Source organism: Talpa europaea, assembly GCF_964194135.1.
Source record: "Talpa europaea genome assembly, chromosome: 1".
NCBI classification, from domain to species: domain Eukaryota; kingdom Metazoa; phylum Chordata; class Mammalia; order Eulipotyphla; family Talpidae; genus Talpa; species Talpa europaea.
Window position 1 is genome coordinate 87661938 of NC_140073.1, and position 13501 is coordinate 87675438.

Here is a 13501-nt window from a genome sequence, read left to right on the forward strand (position 1 = left end):
TAATTTCTAAGATGTGATTTCCCTACATAACATCTACTACTTACCTATTAAAAGGAAGCCTTCATTTTTAAGCAACTCTGTGAAATAAAGATTTACCCAAAAAAAAGAAGTGTGGGTAAATGACAAAACACATCAAGGAAATGGGGAAAAACAGATTCTTCACCTGGTCATGCAAATTTTACTTTAGTGTATTATTCATTCATATTTCATAGTATTCATACTATTTTACAGTAATCATTCATATGATTTCAAGCAGGTTTTACACACACACACCCCCACACACACTCTTCATGAAGAGCCCCTACATAAAATAGAGAATGTATAAATTAAAATTCAGATTAAAACATGAAAATCAAATGTTCTATAAAAATCAAGTTGATAATTGTGTATCTTTTCAAGTCAATTTTATACTTCAACTTAATGATTTTTTTAAAATATGTCATAAAGTTATTCCCTAGATGTGTTATCATATGAAGAATACACCTAAAAAGTTCCCTGGCAATGGAAAAATCAGTTAGTACAAACTGATATCTATACCTAGTACAGTGTGTAGACACAGATTTGAACTAAAAAGGCATGGTGGGAATAGTATAAGCACTTTGGAAAAGTTATACATACACTTGTGAAGTTAAAACATATACCAATCCTATGTCAGAACAATTTCACTCCAAATATTTAACACTGATATTAAAACATGTACCCCAAAAAAAGATTTACACAAAAATTTTGTTTATAGTAGCTTTATTCACAACAGCCAAAACCCAGGGTGGGGAAGGAAGGGGGAGTCAAATTTCACTAACAAAATAATGGATAAACAAACACTACTCAGCAGCAAAACAGAATGAACCACTAATACAGGAACATGGATAAATCTCAAAACCATTATATTGAGAAGGCAGATACTCTAAGAGCTTACCCAATCAATGGAAATAAAAATCAGGACAGTGGTTGCCTACGGAAAGAGGAGGGAAGGACTAAAAGAAAAGAGGCAGGGGCCTCCCCGGTGGCGCAGCACGAAGCTGCCTGCAGCCTCTGCAGCACCGGTTCGATCCTCAGCAGCCAGCGAGGGTCCCACATGGCGCGCAGACCTCTCCTGCCGCCCGCTGCTCCCCTCAGCAGTGTGCTTCTGTCAGTCTGCCTATTCTGCTCCCTGCTCTGGCTCTGGTGAATTCTCTCACCCTCCCGCGCTTCTGACTGTACCCAGTGCTTGTATAAATAAATAAATAAACCTTAAAAAAAAAAAGAAAAGAGGCATGAGGAAATTTTGGGGAGTGATAAAATATTCTATTTTTTGAATGGAGGTACTTATGTAGATATATACACACACATCAAAATTTACTTATACATTTATTTTTTTGGTACAAAAATTATATCTAATAAAGCTGATTTAAATCACATGATATCTTACTTTTAGATAATGTCAAGGATAACAAACTAATGTGTAATCTTTTGCCAAAAGTTGTTTAACTGAGTAATCAGAAACAGTGTAAATCAGATTCTAAAATACAAATCCAAGTCTAAAGTGTTTAACCACTGTTACAAGGACACAAGGATAATTGCAGGTTATAGAAACATCCATAAGGGCTCACAAAATGTCTTTCTTAGGTCATGACCTAAAGCACATAGGTGGTCACTTTTGATTACCATAAAATATGAATACAATTTCATGTACTTTCTCCCCACTTACCCAATATTTTCTCTGCCCACTAACAATCTTTAAGTAGTTTAATACCCATTTCAGTAACACCTATTTCTAAATCATTTGTCCTGTCTCTCCCCAAGATTTCTCCTTTTTTGAGTACAAATTCTATCTAGGAATATCAATGCAACCACTTAACTCATAAATAGTAATTCTTATCAAACTGCCTTATTTTTTTACCTATAAGCTGTTTTCCTATATTGTCAATTTTTTTTTAATATTTCCATTCTAATACTTGAATTTAATACTTTTTACCTGTCTTCATTACCACTCTTCATTTATGGATTCTGTCACATGGCATCACTTACATCTGAAAATACAATACTGTAATATCAAAGGCAACCCACTAGGTAGTTGGAGGCATTCTAGAACCAGCTATTTGCAAATATATCATCTCACTGCTTTCCAAGAAGCACCAATGTCCTTCAACACCAATGTGAATTCATTTGTGTTAAGTCATTAATCTTAAAATCTTCCCATAATATATGCTGGCCTTTCAGATTACTTTTTATTTCTTCAGTTATCAAACACTGGAAAAAAACAGGCCTCTGCACAAAATGAGCCACAAGCTCTATCTCCACTTTTTACACTATAACCTTGGAATTACCATTTAGCCTCTAATTTCCTTATCAGGAAATTGGCATCAATGCACCTGCTTTCAAGGTTGTAGAACTAGAAACAAAATTTCATGCTCAGTACCTCATAAACAAAGGTTTTCAATAAAATAAATAGTACATGATAATAATAAATCATTCTATTACACTGACATCCTTACTTGAGCACTTTTGTCAATCCAAACCTATATAAAGTGTTTGACTATGATCTTATTACCTATCACATTTACAACCTCATTCTCCCATGTCCATTTAACTAATCTCCCAATGTCTAGAATAACATCACCTATATTCACAAAATTATCTCCCATTCACCTTAAGAAAAAGCAGCTTTAATCAGGGATTATGAAGTTAAAGTTGTGAAAAGAATAGTGGGGAAAGTATCCAAGTAAACAGTCACTGCTCTACTAAAATGAACATTTACATATGCCTACTATAGCTTACTTCACACTAATCTTTCTTTAAAAGATTTCTTGAAGTCCAAAAAACTTGGGATCACTGTCTTGCTCATGTCCTATAAATATCATGACTAAACAGGTCTATCGAAAACACACTTAGTGGACAAAAAGAGGCAACTGATGAATTCACAAGACCCTCTAAATTCCAATGTTTTGTCATCTCAGAAATCAATTCATGAGAATGCACAACAAAGGCTGGGGAGGATGAAACTAAATTTTCCTTTGACCCCTGATACAAAATTAATTTAAACACCTGGATTTTCTGCCTCTCCTGATTAATCAATGATTCACTCAAGAACCATCCAAAAGATTAACAGATGCTTTTTTTGCAATTATGTTCTCCAAATCCAATAAACAGCATTATGTTTTCCATAATGAACTACTCTTTCATACTCACTTTCATGAGCTGTCTTCTTTATTTCAGTAAGAACAGGCAAACTAAGAATAACTGTAACTTGTCAAGTCATGTTTACGCCATCTTCCTTCTTTCATACTTTGAAAAGGTAAAAACAAAAAACAATCAACAAAGTATGGTTTACTGTCCCCACCCCGTACATAAAATTTCCAGAAGTCCACAATTCCTGATTTGAATAGTCTACCAATGTTAAATATACATAGTTCTCATTATGAACATCTTACTTCTAAGGTGAAAAGGTGTTTGTTACTTTAAACACATGTACACACAATCACAGTCTTTCCTAAAGTGCCTTATGTTTGAAGGTAGCAGTTTTCCATGTATTAATCACAATAATCCCAAATGCAATCCACAGGGCAATTCAACTATGGCACAATAAACAAATGCCAACATTTTATTTCAAAATCCCAGAGTTCCTCTATCTAAACATCTATAAGAACTTCCCTTTCTTTCCAGATTCAAAAGCGTTTAAAGCATTCAAATGCTACAATACACCTTTCTTTCAGTTATAGGCACTGCTTCAATGAAAAACTAGCTAAAACCATGAAATGAAATCAATTGCACATAAAGCTATCCTATGATTCTGATCTCTAATCTGACTTGTAAATTAGATGTAACTTCTTTTTTCTGCATATCTTTTTCCTGGCAGGATAGCTAAGATAGTTGCACTGTGCTCTGACCAAAAACATGCAGGAGTGACAGTGACACACTAACAAACTCAATACTATATGCCGTGAATAAAGATTTCAAGGTAAGTCCTGAGGGAATCTTTTCTGTTTGTAGATGAGCTGTATGAACTATATAAAATGTAATCCATGTTCTATAACTTGGGCTGCCAGAGTTTTTGTTGAATGCTAAAATGAAAAAAATATTGAAGATTCACAGCGGAAAAAGAGGAATTCAACTTTGAGGGAATCCACCCACCTCTTTTCCCAGCACTGCTGTGAAACCCTCTGTAACTGGTATAATACCAAAAGCAATAATTTTAACCAAATAAAATACTGATTTGGTTCAGAGAATACTTTGATGTTCCTATTTTCTTGTGATCTAATAGTTTTAGAAAATACATGGGTTTACTTCCAGTTCACACCTGCTCGCTAAATTACTTTAAGTGCATTTAGTTAACAGGCATGAAGATATTAATTCAACTATTCTAGGCAAACACTGTACAGTGTGATTTTCTACTTACTACTGAGTTCAAGAACCTGCACAAAAGAATGTTTTCTAGAAAATTCTGGGTATAGTAGCTTTTTGCAAATAGAAATATATTTTAATACTCTAAGGGAAAACAAAATTTCAAGAATCCCCTAAGCAAAAATTTTCCATGGGAAAATCATCATCCTTAAATTAACCTTTTTAGGTTAGTTCTTTTAGGTAAGCAAATGCTTTTCTTTACTGTATGTCCCCTCAGAGTAACAGAATTCACTACTAAAAGGTAATAACTACGTAAGTTCCATAAATAAGATCTTTAGGGTTTGATTCTTTGATTCCCAAAGCAATTACCATGTGTCTTTACAAAATGATAAAACATTACATAGTCACCCAAGAAAGAATCAAATTTACTTCAAACATTCTCATTCCCACCCTGACCAAAAAAAAAAATAATAATAATAATAATAATTTTTATTTAGTCAAGAAGTCCTTGGAATCATAGTAGGGCTTGATGCCATATTGGTGTCACACTCTGCCAGTCATCCGCAGAATATGCCAGCCTTCTTTTTCAACTTCTTTGTCTACTAGTGCATCACTGGACCCAGCAGGCAGCTCACACTGACAATTTCAGTAACGGATTTGGGCTCTCTGGGCATAACAGATGAAAATCTTTACGAAGTATCCAGTTTGTCTTATAGCTGAGAGATTTGAACCTGCTGCAGATGTCACATCTAAATTCTTGAACGATTTTTATCATCAGTGTCACCTATAAAACAAGACAGTGTCACCAACAGCATTGTCCTAAGAACATCTATTCCAGTAATGCTAAGCTTTCAGCATCATGACAGTCATTTATTTTGCCTTACACAAGGATCAACAAGCTAGAGAGAGTACAGGCCAAAGTTGGGCCCACTGCCCATTCTTATGCAGTCATGCTATAAGAATGGATTTCATATTTTTAAATGGCTAAAAAACATTTTTAAAGACATTTTGTGACACATGAAAATCATGAAATTCAAAGCTCAGTGTCCATAAGTAAGTTTTATTAGAATATAGCTATTTATTCATTTAAATATTTTTCTATGGCTACTTTCACCCAACAGTGGCAGAATTAAGTAGGTGCAACAGAGACCATATGACACATAAAGTCTCATTTACCAGCTTATGGCTTTAAAGAAAAGTTGGCCACGCCATAGCATAGAGGATATTTAGTGAGTATGTCATAAATATACAGAGTACCTGTAATATGAAGAACCTGAATAGAAATACTATAATGATCAGGTTGTTCCCCCAACTTTCTTTCATCCATTAGTTTAACAAATAAAGGTCTATACTACAGTGCAAGCAGTTACAATAGCTTTGTTTTCCACTTTGGCTCAGTCTTGTTACAGTCCAAGGAGTCAATATTGCCCTTGGGAAGAAGCAGCTAGAAGTCCAGCTTCAGATCATAATCTAGTTCTCCAATGTTGTTCTTTTCTGTATCCTCAAGTTTTCCTGGTTCTGGATTTCTGCTTTATATCAACCATTCTCCAAAACAGGTTTTCTATACTCAACACTGGTCTTAAAAGTTTATATATTTGACCTTAAACAATGCAGGTTTGAACTGGGTGGATTCATTAAAACACAAATTTTCTTGTAAAAAGACAACATAAACTTACAATATCAATAAATACAGTATAATACCGTAAATGTATTTTCTCTTATGAATTTCTTAACATTTTCTTTTAATCATAAGACTATACTATATAATACACATAACAAGCAAAATATTTCTTAATTGACTATGTTATTGGTAAGGTTTCTCATCAACAGCAGGCTATCTGTAGTTAAGTTTGGGGAGAATCAAAATTCATATGCAGAGCAACTGACACACCTAACCCCAACTTGTTCAAGGGTCAAATGTAGATACTACCAGAGCCCTTGGGGCAGTAGTTTAAATCACAGCATTGTTTGAGTGAAATGTGTCAGTTGATTTACCAGTCCTATTCTTCCTCTAACAGCCACCCTCCTGCAATGTGTAACTGTTTGGGGCTCTTATGAAACAGCTTACATATTCCAACCCTCACCTCTTCCTGATCATAATCAACCCTAGAGTACACAGATTTCCTTTCATATTCAAACCTTGGACCTATATAGCTATGAATTCAACGTTCCCAAGTGGCCTGTTTTCTTGAGCTCAATTCATACAATTGCACCAAAAAAAAAAAAAAAAAAAAAAACCACCTCTTTTATACAGAGGATTGCCCAATTTAGGACTACCCATCTCAAGACAACTTTTATTTTTTAAATATTGCCCCAAAATGGAATATATAGCCCAAAACTGCATGGAAGCATTCCTTCTTCTCCCTCCATCATTACTAGTTAACCCAAAGTTTCTATACCAGCTTCATCTGACCGTAAAATCTACCACTCTCTACCACTTGGGGTGCCTAGGATACCTTGTCTTTTCGAGCATTGCCTCAGGATGTCTCTCTATTTCTGTGAAAGCTTTATCAACCCTCTTTCCATTTTAAGGGGTAAAGATGCCTTTCTTGGCACTGATGGAGTGCAATGGAGAAACATACTTGGCTAGACTTATAGGAGTCAAAACATAATTCCCCAAAGGAAGATGTTAAGAGTATACAACGGAGGTATGCCCATACTATTACTGGCACTATAGAACCCATCTATAATTCATATTGCATTGCTGCAAGTAACTAATTCACAAACATATTCAGAAAAACTGTGGACTAACTCAACTGAGAAAATGCTATAAAATGTCAGGATGACTTTACAACAGACAAATAAGCCTACTGTAAAGATTTCAAGGAAAAATGACAGTTTATTTTCAGCAAAGTGAATTTCACTACAACCCTGAAGCAGCTTGCCATGATGAGCAGCTCCAAAAACTGCATGAATAGCTCACAACCAAAAAAAAAAAAAAAAAAAAAGATATCAATAATGTATAGACTGACTGGAATGACCATTAACCATATCGCAATTCTAGGTAGCAACCATACAGGTAGCATCAGCCTTAAATAAAAATGTGAATTTATAAGCCATCTGCAAATGTGGGGAATGATATGAAGTCCAGTAAGATGCCCTTACATCTAAGAGAAGAAACTACAGGCAGATAGTCCATATTCCAAAGGAATACTCACAAGAATTTTTACTTATTTGATCAATCTAGCCTCTTCCTTTAAAGAAAAGGTTCTCAAAATTTTAGTATCATGATTTCTTTGTGTTCACAAAAATTGAAAACTACATAGCTAATAGAGAGGATCCTAATGTTGCCACAATTAAAATATAAATTACTAAAAATTGAGAACTCCCAAGTTTGTTGAGTTATAATTATCAGTATTCACCATATTAGAAGTTAAATGAGAACATTTTAAGAATTTATTAATTCATTTAAAAAATTTAGTAACATTTAATATAGCAAATGACATTTGTCATTTTGTTAGTTTTGTGAAAAATTACTTTCCTAAATCAAAAAGCTTAGTGGCAAAAATGGCAGTTTTACAAGTTTTACAAATGTCTTTCATGTCTAACAACACAAGTCAGTTGGATTCTCATATCTGCTTCTACATGTATCTGTTGTGTTACACTGTTTTGAAACTATATTACATTGTATATGAAAACAAATAGCCTCACACATCTAATGAAAAAAAAGGAAGTACATATTAATATCAACAATCTTTCCAAATAGTTGTGGTTGTTCTTCGATACTAAACTAAAACTTGACAAGGAGGAGCATTCGGGTTGTAATTTCTAATCTAATTCACACTAACTTCCTGTATTTTGCTAAACGCTTTTTATAAGGATCTTTACCCATAATTTTATAACATTGATCACTTTGAAAATACTGGTACATTGAGTGATATAAATATTCCAAATTTTGGCATATTTAATTAACACCACAGCAAAAACTCACATGACTAATACCACCATCCAGCTCATCAGAAAAATCTTTAAGTATTAGGAAGCTGACAAGAGCACAGCAGGTGATAAAAGTTTTCAAAAATTTTAATTTTCATTTAAAAGTTCAAATTTTATCATTGGCAATAAATACTGTCAATTGTTTTCCCTGAAGTAACAGGCTCACTTGGTTCACTTTCAAGAAAATAACTGCCAAACATGGAAGTCTAAATAACCATTGTCTGTCTGGTAGGTGTTCAAGTAAAAACAATGTTTCATGCAAAATACTGGCAGTTCCGGTGGCAACTCAAAAACATGCATAAGGTTTTCCTTGAGACAAGCAAAGTACTCTGGATATGCAGAAATGCTTTCTGTTCATCTTCTATCTCATCACGCTGAATATTAATACAAAATGTATTCAAAGATCAAGACTTAGTGAAATTTTTACTGTTTCATCAAAGACATTCTTATGTGAAATTGCCTTTCTGTTGTTTTCTTTTATTGTGAATACACGGCAGTGGGAGTTGGTGCCACTGCCATTCAATGTCCACTAAGTGAGCACAGTTTTATCCACCATTTCTTTTGTACCACTAGGGCAAATTGCTGTACACCACAGTTTGGGAGCTAATGTCTTGAAGAAATACTGAATGCTATGAATGATAAGTTATCATCCCCATATCCACAGCAAATATCCCCCAACAGAAAAAATATTTGTATGACTATTTTAATTTTAACTCAAGGTTGATTCAGTTTGTTCTGAAACTGAGTTAATAATAATATAAATAACAATAGCAGTTAACATTTAGTGAGCACTTACAAATATATGTCATGTGTTCTTAGAATAACTGTTAGTTAAGTAAAGTTAAATGCAACATGCTACAGGAAAGGAAATCTGAGGTGGAGAGGGGGAAATCACTAGTCCAAGATCACAATGATAAATTTAGTTCTTAGGGATTCCGACATACTAAGTATTTTGCATACTTCAACTCTTAAGCCTTTACAACCTCTTCATTAACCTCTTTTACCCAAGCTTATTCTTTACACTTTTATACCCATTTTACAAATGAAGACTTTGAATGAACAATTATCCTGCCAATGTTACCCAATTGTTGGGTCATCTATATACAAAAATCCAAGTCTGTTTTATTACAAAGAGTATACTACATATTCTAACTCCCCATACCGCACATCAGAATACCCTTTGTATACAAATAGTTTGAAGATAATAAGAGTCTTAAAGAGCTTAAAGAGTCAACTAGACAAGACCTCTATTGGAAAAGATTTGTAGCATTTTGGTTTATCTGTCTTCAGTGGAACCAAACCTACTTCCTTTTAAAATAGTCTATGATGTAGACAGATGATTCATTAATTCACATTATTAAACACGTATCTGTATATGACAACAAATCTATGATTACTCTTTAAAAAACACTCAATGAACCCAGGTGATATTATCCCAAAATTATAGATTAAGAAACTGAAACCCAGAGAAGTAAATGACTTCCTCCAAAAACATGGGTTTCATAAATGGAACAGAGTCAGAACTGATCCTAAAGTGTAAACTCTTCAGTCACACTGCCTGCATATTTAAGGTCTCAGGCAATGACCTAGGAATTGTTCACAAGGTCTGCATGCAGAATCTACTGGTATCATATCCACTCAGCCCAAGGTAATCAAGATATGAGTCATCTTGTATCTCAAAGATCAAGAGGTGAAAAAGAAGCTGGTGCATGTTGAAAACAAAAAGCCATGTTTTCGGATCCCTTAAGTAAAGCATGTATAGTTAATATTGGAGAAAGAAGTAAAATTCATTCACAATGGTATCCAAAAGTGCACACCTCTGTTGCTAGACAAGCCTGCCTCCATTTGAAAACAAAACAAAAAAGTTCAGAGTAAAATGTCATCACAGCTACATGGGTTATCTACAGATTTCACAAGAGCTTTCAGCCCAGGACTGCTACCAACCTTAATTAAGGGCAGCAGAAATCATTTTCCTAAAACTTTCCTAAACTCCAATCAGTCAGAAAAATTTTCATATCAGGTTAAGATCTATGACATTTATCCCCAATGCCTGTTTTATGACCTATATTACAAGATGCTGCTTAATATCAAACCTCCAGAGGACAGAAAAGGTTTCAAGGTTTATCCAGCTTCAGTCACCATTATAACTTGTTGCAACTCAACTTTTAGCAGTATAAACATCTTGAGATTAGGTAGAGGAGTGTGACTTTCATTTCAAACAAATTATATTCTCAAGAAGCCCACACACACATCTGACAGGAAGGTTACAAAATGGAAGGCTGTGGTGTACCACCTAAAAGGGCAGGCAGTACAGGCTAGAGATGAGCAATTATACTTGTCATAGAATACCCCAGGCTGGATTCCCTCTGTGGCAAAGTAAAAAAAAAAAAACCAAACCAAAAAAAAACTACAGAGCAAACTTTACCACCTCCCATGGATGATTCCCAGGCATGACCAAAATGAATCACAATCTAGTGATGTAAAAGCAGCTGACAGATATATAGAAGGAAAAATAATCAAGATTGAGGTCATGTCCCTTGAAATGCATCATTTATACTAAGGATTCCCCCACTTATCTGAATTAATTTCATGTACCTCATTTCATACAGATAATTGAAGTTTTCCTTTTAGAGTTGTAAAGTGTTTTACCTCAACATAAGTAGTAAACTGTCCACTTAAAAATACCACTACAAAAATTACCAACCCCTCCTCTCCACACATACACATAAACTCCACTATCATTAAAAGTATGAGATTTTGGCCTTCACGGGAAATTTAGTTCAAAAGTCCTCTTTTAAAAATTAGCACAAGAAATTCTACAAAAGTTATGGTCATTACCTTTTTAATACAGAGTGTTTGCATTACTTGTTAAAGACATGGTAATTTGGGTGTTCAATACATGACTACTGTTCTGAAACCAAATTAAAGGTTTAGACTACTAAAGAGTTTGATGACTTGTCTCAATACAATAACTGGGATTGTATGGAGAACATAATCAAAGAAGTCTCTCTTTTTTATGAGCATGCATTTAAGGGCCTTTTAATGAGAATTTGCTCTTTAGTATATAATTACTAATGAACAAAAATAGGACCATTAAACTCTCTTCTTTATAGTGTCATAAAACTATGTGTAAGAAATATAAAATAATATATTAATCAAACTCAAGATAAACTGAAATGTGCAATAACTGACAATATATTTTCTTCTTAAATAAGTGCTTAGCCAGATGACTGATGATACAATTTTTTATGAATTATTTTATTTTATATAATTCTCACATTTTTCATTTTTGCATAATTTATGCATTTTCATTTTGGTTATACTCCCCATACAATTCCTACCCCCTTTTTCTGACTCTAATCCCTCTACTCCCTGCCCACCCCGCACTGTAGTGTGTCTCTGATCTATAGCTGCTTGTTGATTTTGATTTTTACTTTATTGCAATTAGTCTTTTTCCTGGTCCCTTATTTAGGTTTTCTAAATTCCTGCTATGAGTGAGACCATCCGGTATTTTTTTTTTCTTTCTGGCTTATTTCACTGAGCATGATCCCTTCCAGCTCCATCCATGCTGCTGCAAATTGCATGAGTTTATCTTTTTTGATTGCTGAGTAATATCCCATTGATACGCTTTTTAATTTGAATATGCTTATAGTTTAAAACACACAAACCCTCTAGTACTAACAACAGCAATAAATGTCTAAGTTTCCTGTACGAATTTTAAATTTCTATATAAAAATTGGTTTCCCATGCTGATAAGTGACTTACTGTTGGAATGAATTTATATCTAATCAATACTTATTTATCACCTGTTATGCACAAGACACTGTACTGAGTGCTGAGGACACCACCAGGAACGGTGCAGATTTGGTCCCAACACTCAGGGAACATATTTTCTAGAGGAAAAGAGAGATAGTAAACAAACATGCTATGTGAAAGTACAAGACACTAGGTCAGAAGAAAGCTCAAATCTGGGAGAATATAAAGGTAGACTAATTAGCTACCACTGAAATTGGATAAAAGTTAGAATAATTATCTAACACTGAAATTGGATAAAAATCAGTCATTAAATGATTCATATCTAGAAAAGACAGAAAATTCTGTTGCAGGGTAGTCAGTGAAAGGATCTAGTTAAGGACTAGATGAATCCAGGGTATCCTAGAGTCCCTAATGCAAACACAAAGTTGACTTTCATAAAGGACTCAAATTATAGCCAAGAGCTTAAATGTAATAGCCAACTCTTGTTTGACCTTCGGGGTCAATCTGATGAGCGGGCATCTAGTACAGAATACCACAAGTTCTGCGGTGATTGAAGGACACAGTGAGACACCATAACACTATGAGCAATGGTTACTAAGGCCACGACAATGTCAGTTACCACCTCCTGAAAGGGATGGGAATCTTACCATATCTCTCAGTCTTAGAAATCAATTCTAGAACTGGTAGGAGACATACGTGGCAATAAATAGACCAGAAGTGAAAAAAGAATCAGCAAAGACAGATGTGTAATGATTTGCTCCCTACAAATTCAAAATCATCCTATTCTGCTATATAAGTATTTTTAGTAATAGTGTCAATAGGAAAAAAAAAATGGATGTAATCCAAAGACGTTTTCCCTGTGAAGGCTATCACTTACATGACTCTACATATCCAAGTAAGAGACACTATGGAAGTGGCCTTGTCCTTGCCCAAACATTAACTGTCAAGTCTATTCAAAGGTTGAGTAGAGGTACTTTCCAAAAGAAATGCTTGAAAAGTTTCTTCAGAAAAAAAGTTTTAATAAACAAAACACACCCTGATGATTTTTTAAAGAAAAGGAGATTAGCTTAGCTTAACAAACGAATAAAAGTACACTGGTTTTTCTATAAGAATCACCAACATAAAGTAAAACATTTCAATAGAACCTAAAACTTTTTAAAATATCATTTCAGGGTAATGTGCTAAGGAAGACTAAGCTTTGAACTTTTTTCCCTTACCAAGATCTATATGCTGAAAAATACATCCTTATAAGGTGAAACCAAGATTTTGAAACATGGCCTAAATTACAGGGTCACCCAATTCATGGTTGTCAAATTTCACTCCAAATGGAAAAGTCATATTAATTTACCTAAACTGGGTCTCCCTGGAGGCACAGGGGTTAAAGACACAGCGCAAGCAAGTTATGGCCAGCCACTTAGGCCTGAGTTTGATCCCAGGCCTCCTGTCTCATCCACTGCTCCCCTCAGCAGTGCATTTCAGTAGAGATGGC